General features: G+C 33.1%; 1 long non-coding RNA gene across 1 annotated transcript; it reads left to right on the top strand.

Annotated features, from left to right (window-relative positions):
• The first annotated feature begins 239 nt into the window (after positions 1–239).
• LOC127863238 (uncharacterized) lies at positions 240–8063 on the top strand. Its single transcript, XR_008041007.1, has 4 exons — positions 240–684; positions 4860–4947; positions 5370–5503; positions 6068–8063. It is a non-coding gene; the product is annotated as an uncharacterized LOC127863238 (long non-coding RNA).
• Positions 8064–9153: the final 1090 nt, after the last annotated feature.

Here is a 9153-nt window from a genome sequence, read left to right as displayed (position 1 = left end):
GTTCATGGAGGAGCTTGTATGAGTTTTCATTCTTAAACACTTCATATGGGAGTAGGTCTTCACCACATGCCTTGCCATTTTTACAATTCAGGGAGCCGTTTCATCAACGATTTACGACTAGTTGTAAATTACGATTAACATAAATTACGATGTTTCAATGAAATCGCGTTTCATCAAGCAAATCGTAAATTAAAATTACATAAATTCCATATATAAATATACGACTGGGTAAGGGCACCCGTAAATTAACGTAATGGCGGTCGTTTTTTGTGATCCACGATGACAGGAGACGAAAAATTACCAATGCCAAGGCTTTTTAGGGAGAGAATTGTTCTCGAAAACCTAAGAGATGAGAATATTGCTTCGATATATCGTCTAAGTAAGGGCGGAATAGAGCGATTGTTGGTTTTGATCGGGGAAGACATAGCACCAACTTGCCGGCGAGCTCATCCCTTTCATTCCGTCGCTTAGGTATGTAAATAAGGCGAAGAAATCATTGATTTAAACAAGTATAATTATAAAATTGTATTTATTTTCAAATAGCAAATAAGTAGCATTTAACCCAAAAACTTTAGAGTAGTTGCCCTTTGTTTACTTAGCATTTGACAACTCGGATTTTGCAAAATGGTTGAAGAATAAGTAATTGTTGTATCTTTTCTTAATAAAAGCATTCGATGATTACCGGTATTAGTTTAAGCATTTATTGTTGTGTTTCTTTACAAATGACTTTATGTTAAACTCATTCTATTTTGTGTCGACGTGTACAGTGAGGTCGTCAGTTCCGAATCACTATCGAATCTACCCATGTATATTTTAAAACGGCGATCGATTTTAATTTCGGATATAGGGCGTATTACATATAATTTTAACCTCTATGCTTCGCTTACCTTGATTTTGAATTTGGTTCTAAATATTAATGAGTGTTTATGTTATTTCTAAACCGAAACCTTTCTCCATTTCCGGTTAATATTCTCCAATAGCGAATCACGTGACAGAAGGTGCACTTTATGACTAGGGATCGTCTCAAAACAAACTCGAACTGTCAAAATAGTTTATTTAACGTTCATAACAATATAACCAGACTAGCTTTTGATCACAGATATTTGTAAAAACTATAACAATAAAGAAAGCAAAAAGTAAAAAATAACAAAACAAAATTAAATGGACCTCTACCTGAGATCACACAATTAAGGGCACCTGCATATGACATACATATTAACTACAATATACAGTATACTGTTTCCAAGCAACAACATAGAAAACAAGAAGAAGGAATAGATCAAATGAAATAAAATGGGCCCTACCTGAGATCACACACTTGCACTTGCATAAACTATACTATAATATACAATCTTATGATGCCCCATGTTATCTTAGATTAGCCTTTGCCCACTGGAGACAACACAAGCTTTCTGAGAGGAAAGTTTCATTTCTCAGAGCACAAATTAGAGATTCTAAACAAACAATTACATGAATCCAGAAAATAATGCGCAATTTCAACCTGTGTAGGTTGCAGATGACAATTCAAGATAACAGTTAATGCAAATAACAATGACCAGTTTTCTCAAGGAGTATCCAATAATTGAACAGTCCTGCTCTGCTCCGACAGGGATGGTACATTTTAATGCAAAAGGCAGTGATAAAAAATAAATACATATATCTATGTAGTGTTAATGCGTGTATAACAGCATTTTCTGATACTGAAATGACAGTAAAATAAATGAAAACAACCTATCGTTGTATGAATCAAATCTTGATAGCATACCATACAGTATTGTCACACAAAACAATGAGAATGTATAAGGAAGCAACAACACACAATGCATGTCAAGGTTCAATTGTAGTAAATATTCATGTAAACTTTATCAAGATGATATGCTTATGAAGGTGTTTTAATCTCACTTGACTAAGAAAATCTATTTTAACGGATAAGCAAAATATACATAATAACATTTAAGGTGATGTTTTGTGCAAACTTATTCCACAAAATATAAGTGGAACATGGGCTAACTTTCCTACAACACGACATATATAGACTGCTGCCCCAGATACTGGATTTAAAATATTCTATTAAAATATACCCATACTTAGTTGTTCTTTTTTCAGAGGGGATGAACCCAGTCTCACAAACTATATCGATTCAAAATATGAAAAAGTCAACTGACCATGAACAATAACTAAATCAATTTCTAGACAAATAGGAATTCAAGCTTTTGGTAAAAACTATAAAAAAAACAACAACTAGGAACATATTAAAATAAAATAAGGAAAAGGTTGGTAAATAAGCAACTGCTGGAGAGCTTTGGCAAGTGTACAACACTCATAAATTCACATGGGTAGAGCTAAACACATCACAGATGCATGGATAAAAGGTCTGGGCTGCTGCATTTCCCCCATTGCCTGTCAGGGCACGTCTGCGTCCTTCACAATACTGAAAAAATTATGATATAAGCCTTACTATTTTAATTATACCTCACGTGACTAGCACATGTCAATTACCATTTACCCATATTACAGTCACATGCGACATTATTTTATCACCATTTTTTAGCTGAAAATAGCACCATTAGTTTTCCGCATCAAGAGAACATATAAATATACTGCATTTACTTCATTTTTCTTTCTGGCATTTGCATATTTTTTAAATAAAAACCAAAATAAAATCACACAATTTCAAATTTTTATAATCAGATTTTTTTAAATTGGAATACATTGTTTTTCTTTGTCTATGAGTTAATACCAGCAACCTTCCTTTTAAACATCCGTACATTCAGAAATGTATGTGCCAGAGTGCTTAGTAAATGAATAAACAAGCAATTTTCAATTGTGTTTCTCTTATTAAGTTGTTGTGTTTTCTGTGTTCAGTATAATAAAATAAATATCACACCCATACAGGTTGATAAAACTGGGTTAGGTTAACATAACCATTCTCGGATAAACATTATGTTGTTGTCACCCTGTATGGGATGTGATACATGTATTTATATGTGTTTAAAAATAAAATTGCAATGTAACTTCAAGCATTATAAAAAAATAAAAGATAAACTTGAATTATATTTTCAAACAGTATAAAGTAATTAATAGTAAGATGCTCATATATAAATGGTTACATAACTTTTTTAAGCCCCTGTTGCTTCTAGTAAGTTCTACTCACATGTTTTAATAGTAGCAACATCATGTTTCCTATTCAATAATGCAATATAAAAAATGCTGGTTGGGACCAAATATAATTACCTTGTTTTCAAGCAGTATTAAGCATTGAAAATAATAGCATTTCATCCCAGGCCAAGTGTAAAGGCCAATAATACAATTTACAATATCACTTAACGATGTTTGACAGGTAAAAATTCGTTTGAGATTACCCCTGGTTTACTTCATGTCTGTTTCGGAACTGACACCTGTGGCAGTGAGTCATTTTCGAGACTCTAAATTCATAGTTTGACTGAAAATGTATAAATCTTATTGTTTTCTTATTTCCTGATAAATTACCTTCAAATCAATACCAAGATCACTTACCATGGACAATCCGTTATAGAAGCAAACGTGTTCTAATATCCGATGACTGATCGTGAAGACAGGATTTTGCCGCCATTCGAAATTATGTCTGCGAGCGTTTCGACAATTCAGATTGTTTACATGTGTCTATTTTCTTCCGGTTTGTTGCGAAAAAAATCATCAAATATTAAAGGTGTATGGCTGTACAATTTGTTCAATCATAAGTGGTAAGACTTATTTTTCAATGTTGAATGAAATGTTATTTGTTTCGGAACTGGCGACTTTCCGGAACTGACGACCTGACTGTACTTATCGATGACTTTAAGTGCAGACTGATTTACACCACCCGCTAATGTTGAACTTGTAGTTGTTCTACTTCTAAATGTTATGATTGAACAATGCTTTACCTTGAAATTGTTGATTATAACATCGTGATCATGAAAATGAATATGACATCATGATATTGTTTGTGTTTGCTATTTTTAAACAAGTTTATTGTATTGGTGAGTTAAGTAGATGCTGAGTAATGGTACCTTATGTATTTAATAATTGTAGAAATATCACCTTAATTATTTCTATATTGTTCGCATATGATTACAATGTTGTACGATTGGTCATTGTCAGCTCGGAAACTACTTACCTGTACCCCGGGTACTCTTTAAGTATACTTACATGTAGAGCTAAACCTGTTACAGTTAATATACTTTAACATAGCCGGAAATTTAATGCTAAATCATAGTAAATGGGTTGTTGTAGGCTTAATTTTTTTAAATTACGTTCACATGAATGTCATTTTTTTTCTCAAATAGTCTTTATATCATCGAAATTTATACTCAAAAAGCATGTTGATGCAGTTTTTTCAAAAGGTAAGTTTAATTTAGATAAACAATATGGCTTTACATTTATCTGTAGTGCACTGTACCACATCGAATTTAGGGCAGGAATACAACTCGGGTACAGTCTAATAAGGACTGGGTGCGTTTAAGTATATTAACCTTACCCGAGGTACATGCAAGTATGCTTAATGATACCAGGGGTACATGTAAGTAGTACCCAAGCTGTGAATAACCAATCGAGCGTGAGTAAAGTAGATTGTACCTTATGTCTTTAATAATTGCAGAACAATTACCTTAAATATTTCTATATTGTTTTCATTTGATTACAATTTATTTATTTGTCAAATTCAATTCTGCAGTGCTATAAATATTCACCCCCCCCCCCCCTTCCAAAAAATTTATTTCGTGCATATTGATGGGGCTTTTTTATTTATTTACTCCTTTTCTGCATTCCTCCCTTTTGTGTTGGTAATGTGAACATGAAATGATGAGCACTTTCATGTTAATGAATAACTTTTATTTTTATAGATTTTGGCATATTGCATATTGCCAAGGGAGATGTTTACTGAGGATTCCATGCCATTAATGTGCAGGCTGTTGCTGACGCCAGCATGAGGTAAATGTAAATACAGTATTATGATTCATTACCTTATCATTAAATTTGGTATAAAAGCAGATAAATACCATAAAAGGTTGAAATAAGCGTAATGCTTATCATCTTTGACATCTAATAATATTTAGTTACGTACATGCGCAAAAATCATTAACTACCACAATAAGCACCATTAGCTGTGTGATCAAGCTTTTGTTCTTTTATGTGTTAGCCAATGCAGCCAGCTATCAGTGTAATATCTTTAAATATTGTCTTAAGTTACATTATTTCATCTAGGTAACTAAAATATAGTGATTTGATAATACTTAAGCTAGTTTTGTGAAACTTATTGAGATGCTTTCCTACCTTAATCTAACAATATTAACTGTGGACTGCTGTTTGATCAAAGACAAAGCAACTGCCCAATAAAATATTTCAATTTACAGCAATATCTGAGCACCAATGATGAGGGTCATTTGCTGGGAGATAGTGGGTATCCGTTAAGGACTAACCTGATGACCCCTTAACCTCATCCCTCCCATGCTGCGGAACAGGCCTACAATGACCATCTATGTAGAGGGTGGGTAGTAGAAAGGGCATTTGGAGTTTTGAAATCACGAGATTGGTAACATATTATATAGGTTGGGAAATATAAGTCTTATTAGTGCGAGATCAACTTACCACACAGTATTTAAATGAAGTATTAGTGCCAATCTCTTTCTTGTGCCTCACAGTGTCTTAAATCAAACGTAACTTCTAAAGCTTGATAACATACAACTTTAATTATCAAATTTTAGAATTTATATGTAAATAACTTTTATAATAACTGAGGGTTGTTTGCATGTGTGAATATGATGTTTCATAAAAAAATGTCCGTTTAAATAAACTGATGATTTATTCATTTTATTTTAAATCTTAAAAATTCATTATGCTTATCCTCAGACTCTATGTATGAAATATTGTTTACTAGTGCATTTAAATGATATTGTGCATTAATAGTGAATACAGGCACAAATAAAGTGTTTTGTAGGCTATATATTATATATAATTTATATTGAAATTAAATTAATGTCAATGGTATCAGGACAATTTAGTCACTTAGACAAATGTCTATGTTAAAGAAAAACTTTTGATATTTGTTTAGATATCTGCATGCCACTGGTGATGTTGGCCTTTCAAGTCCAATAAGTGCTGTGAAATATCAACTGTGTATATGCCCCTGCATAACCTGTGTCTGGATTCAAACGTTCCACTGATAGAGGAATTGGTTGGAAACGTGATGGAACCGGAAGTTATGAACAACACAACAGTACATCGAGCAGCATGTGATCAGAGGCAGCAGCTGATCAAACTGTTTCATAAAATATGTTAAAAATTTATAGTTATAAATGTTATAAAGTGATAGATGGCTTGAGTCTTCTCTGAATAGGCAGAGCTACACTACTCAGCCAAATGGCGTAAAGTTGTGTTAAGCTGATTTGGAAGGATTGGTATTCCTGGTCATCTAGACACAATAGTTACAACAGCTGATGTTTGCCTGTTTTATAATTGTGTATGCATAATTTGTCTAATATTTACTTCAAGGTTAAAGGTTTGTGAAAGAAAAAAATGCCAATGTTCTGAGGACCAATAAAAAAAAGTTATGTGTTAGGTATTACCAAGTGCTTGATTTAATATTTATTTTAAAGGGAACTTTTCCTAAATTTTGGCAGATATTTAAGTTTTTCATTAAACGCTTTTATATTGATACATGTAAACACTGGATCTAAAAAGCTCCAGTAAAAAAAGAATACAATTAAAAAAAGATAAAAAGTAACTCCTACAGGGCTCAAACCACTGACCCCTGAAGTAAAAGCCTCACACTAAGACCACTTGTCCGTCCATGTTGATACAATGAGTGATGTATTTTACACTTTATATAAGCAATCCTCATCGTGTCACAAAATATAACGACAACAACAGAACTCTACAAATTATTCAATCGTCGAGTGTTGCAGCAGATAGTTGCAACGCTTTAAAATTTTCAAGTTTTTAAATCGTCAAAAGATGCATATAATGGATATTTTAGAGCATGGTAAATGTTCAGTATTACTGTTTCCTCACAAATATCATAACTGCAACAAAAGTTTGCGAATCTTAAACTTTTTTTTTTAATTTAGTCAATTTACCAAAACTGGAAAAGGTCCCTTGAATATTGAACAGTTATCTGAGCTCCAGAAAAGGTCATATACTCAAGGTACTTTTCCCCATTAACAATTATTCAAGTGATATTTTACCCCATGACTTTCGCTCTAAAAGGTGTTCTCTGTAATGAACATTCTCAAAGCCACATTAAAACAAGGGCTGTTAGTAAAACATGCATGCCCCCCATTTGGGCTGTCAGTTGTAGTGGCAGTAATTGTGTGAATACGTTTTTTGTCACTGTGAACTTGACTTTTGACCTAGTGACCTGAAAATCAATAGGAGTCATCTGCCAGACATGATCAATGTACCTATGAAGTTTCATAATCCTAGCTGTTAGCATTCTTGAGTTACCATCCGGAAACCATATTTCTATTTTGAGTCACCGTGACCTTGACATTTGACCTAGTGACCTGAAAATCAATAGGGGTCATCCGTAAGTCATGATCAATGTACGTATGAAGTTTCATGATCCTAGGCGTAAGCATTCTTAATTCATCATCTGGAAATCATTTTACTGTTTCGACTAACTGTGACCTTGACCTTTGAACCTAGTGACCTGACAATCAATAGGGGTCATCTGCCAGTCATGATTAATCTACCTATGAAGTTTCATGATCCTAGGCCTAAGCTTTCTAAAGTTATCTATCGTCCGGAAACCATCTGGTGGACAGACCGACCAAGCAAAACACTATACCCCCTCTTCTTTGAAGGGGGGCATAAAAAGTGGGCTTGTAAATGTATCGGTACTTTATTATAATAAGTGTGCTGTCTATAAATATGGATATTATTGTCATAAAAAAATAGAAGTTTTCCAGTATATTAGATTGTTTCCGAATGTATTTACTAAACTTTACCCCTTTATGATTCTCTGTTCAATTATTTAGTCATCTACCGTTAAAAAATGTTGTTTACCTGTGCATTTTTTTTGTATTTTTATTGAAATGTTTATGATAATAATGTTTATGGTATTTGATAACAGTTGCTATGACACTAGTTTTCAATGAATAAAACACAAAGAACATTCACAAATATTTATTATTAATCAGGAAGTACAATATATTAACTGGGCATGGTATTATAATTCATATGACAATTTATATCTTACATGATAGTATGTGTAATAATAAGTTTCATAGACTCACTGAACACCATCACATGTAAAATCAATTAAAAGTTCCAGAAACAATTGAGCAATTTAGAATTTCATTTTTTTTAAAGAGAAACCAGTTCCTCATGATTATTGCTTATGTCCCTCTGAATGGCATATCTTTCCCTTGACGCCATCAACATCTCCTCCCGAGTTTTATTACGCTGTTGCTTCATTCTTTACATGTTGCTGCAAGCAGATAAATTTACTAGTTTATACATTTAACAGAACTAAATATTAAATACACAACACATGACACTATGGTCATAATAAGTTAGCATGCCTACATGACCTGGTTTTGTTTCGGAAAGTTGGTTTTTGTATTGCAAAATTAACCTAGCTTTCTGAACTTAAACTCAACATTTGTGTGTGACACTAATGCTCTACATTCCAATTTTTTTTTTAAGTACATTGATGTCGAAAGAATTAAATAAAAAATACCTTGACACACAAGTTCATACCCTGGTAAATAGGTTACCGGTAATAAAGTAAAATGAAAAAATGCAGCAATACTTTATCCCCATAAAACAGAGTACAATGAAAAACAAGAGCACCGCATAACAGGTGTGAACGCTCGGCTACGGGTGCATTTTTTAACGAATAAAAGCTTTTCATAATTATTTTAAGGTCACAGTGACCTTCACCTTTGACCTAGAGACCCAAATATGGGTGAGTCGTGTAGAACTCGTCAAGGTGGAGCTGCATATGAAGTTTCAAAGTTATAGGTGGAAGCACTTTGATTTTATGGCCAAAGTTCAATACATTGACAAAATGTTAAGGTTTGAGCATGACGCGGACGACACTACATGGCTATGACAATACATTGGGTTTTCTCCGAAAACAGCCCAGCTTTAAATTGAAAACATAAATTGTTACATTTTCATTGTAGGAAATAATTA

This window comes from Dreissena polymorpha, unplaced genomic scaffold, assembly GCF_020536995.1.
Source record: "Dreissena polymorpha isolate Duluth1 unplaced genomic scaffold, UMN_Dpol_1.0 chrUn003, whole genome shotgun sequence".
In the NCBI taxonomy this organism is placed as follows: Eukaryota; Metazoa; Mollusca; class Bivalvia; order Myida; family Dreissenidae; genus Dreissena; species Dreissena polymorpha.
This window is presented reverse-complemented; position numbering and strand designations above follow the sequence as displayed.